We start from the raw sequence: 2,503 nt of genomic DNA on the forward strand, positions 1-2,503 counted from the left end.
GGGTAAGAATAAATAAAAATGATGATGATGGTGGTGGTGACAGTGGTAATTAAATATTTACATGAATGATCTCAACAAATGTGTAAGTGCTATTACGTAAATCCTTTGACACATGAGAAAACTGGGATTCAGAAAGTCCGTGTCTTTCTCAAAGTTGTATCACTAGTACATCACATTAAAATAAGCTCATGATTCTAATTCAAAAGAGCTATTTCTCATTCCCTGAATTTCATAATTAAAAATCATGAAGATTTTTGCTATATATAGGATAGAAATAAGGACAGGCAAAATAAGGCAGTGGTTGACCATATTTCTGCACATATCCAACATTTAACCACCTTCATCACAAACAAAGACTAACTTGGATTTCATATTTCCTGACTAGCTATTAGAATGTTTATTTATGAGATTCTACAAATGTACTGATTCATTCACCTTAGACAAGTTGGTCTCTATAAGTCTTTACTGTTCAACTGTTTTCTAAGTGGGTACAATAATAGGTCTGAATTAATGGTAGGTACTTATCACAGTGTCACCAATATGAACTAAAGGCATTAATTATCACAATGCCTTATATACTATAAACATTCATTTAAAGATAGTTGCTGTTAATAGTAATATCATCATCACTGTTGTAATGTTAAATTATAAATGGATAGTGTCATTTATCTATACCAAGCTCAGCTTCCAGATACATACAGCACTTTGGACTCTGGCACCTGACTGAGATAACTTCTGCTAAATAACCTATTCAGCCCTGGGATTTCTTTGGAAGGAATGATGCTGAAGCTGAAACTCCAGTACTTTGGCCACCTCATGCGATGAGTTGACTCATTGGAAAAGACTCTGACGCTGGGAGGGATTGGGGGCAGGAGGAAAAGGGGACGACAGAGGATGAGATGGCTGGATGGCATCACTGACTCGATGGATGTGAGTCTGAGTGAACTCCGGGAGTTGGTGATGGACAGGGAGGCCTGGTGTGCTGTGATTCATGGGGTCGCAAAGAGTCGGACACAACTGAGCAACTTAACTGAAGTGAACTGAACTGAAATAACCTATGCCCATATTTCAAAATTCTGTTCAGTTTTTATTTCACTTAGTTTTCGCTCTTATTTCCTTCTGAGGTATGTGTTCAACTCAGCATACACATTCTAATTAAGCTGGATTTTAACAGTATGGCTTGCACTTTTGAGCCCCCATTAGTGTTGATACAGCAATAATACCTTGCAACCTGATATTCTTGTACAGTGAAATTTTGCCCTATACTTGGACAGTCTAGATTATGTCTTCAGCCTTTAGCCTGTATGGTTATGCCTTACTTTCACCATTGCTGATCAACCTCCTTTTATGTTTCAATTAAATAAAAATTTGGAAATCACTCTCTACTAACATTTTCACTTTCTTGTACATATAAACCTCTTAGTCTTCTGAGGTATCTCAAATAGAATCCTGAGAAAGGCTCATCCAGATAATGCTAAAGAAAGAAACAACACTCAACCTTGTATACTTGTCTTTAATTGAGGCTACGATAAATAGAATTGTGGGATTCTGTTGCAATCTAGGTCTTCAAATGTTCTACCAAAAGGGTGTTCAATGTGTAAATACATTATATTCTATCTTCTTGTTTTGGATATGTATTTTTAATATTTGACTAAGCTTTTCATCTTGAGATAAATGTAGATTCACAGACAATTGTAAGAAATAATACAGAGAGATACTATGTACACTTTTCCCAGTTTTCTCCATGGGTAATGTCTTTAAAAAACAGTATAATTTCATGACCAAGTTATTGAAATCTATTCAGTCAAGATAAAGACTATTTCCATCATCACAGGAACACTAAAATTTCCCTTTTGTACCCACATCCATTTTTCTCTCAACTTTATCCTTTGTAACTCCTGACAACCACTGGTCTGTTTTCCATTTTTATAATTCGTCATTTCAAGAAAGTTATATAAATGGAATCATACCATATGAATCTTTTGAGATTGATAGAATAATTTTATCATTTAGTAATTCTCTGGATATTTATTCAAGTTGCTGAGTGTAGCAAGTGTTCATTTCCTTTATTTTGGGTTCATATTTTGAAAGATGGATGTAACAGTTTGTTTAACTATTTGCCCACTGAAAGACATCTGGGTTGACTGCAATTTTTTGCTATTAAAAATAAACTGCTATAAATATTCATATTTTTGTTTGAACACAAGTAAGTCATACTTCTCTGAAATAAATACCTAAAAGTATAGTTGCTGGGTAGTTATATATTTAGTTTTATAAGAAATTGATGAATATTTTCTGAATTATTGTATCTTTACATGTTCTTACCAGCAATGTATAAATGATTCCATTTCTCCACATCCTTGAAAGCATTTTCTGTTGTGACTATATTTTATTTTAGATATTCTGATAGGTTTGTAGAGAATTCTCATTGTGGTTTTAACATGCATTTCTCTAAAGGTCAATGCTGAATATTTTTTTTTATGCTGAATATTTTTAATTGTGA

This window comes from Bison bison, unplaced genomic scaffold (assembly GCF_000754665.1).
Source record: "Bison bison bison isolate TAMUID 2011002044 unplaced genomic scaffold, Bison_UMD1.0 scf7180017864372, whole genome shotgun sequence".
NCBI classification, from domain to species: Eukaryota; Metazoa; Chordata; class Mammalia; order Artiodactyla; family Bovidae; genus Bison; species Bison bison.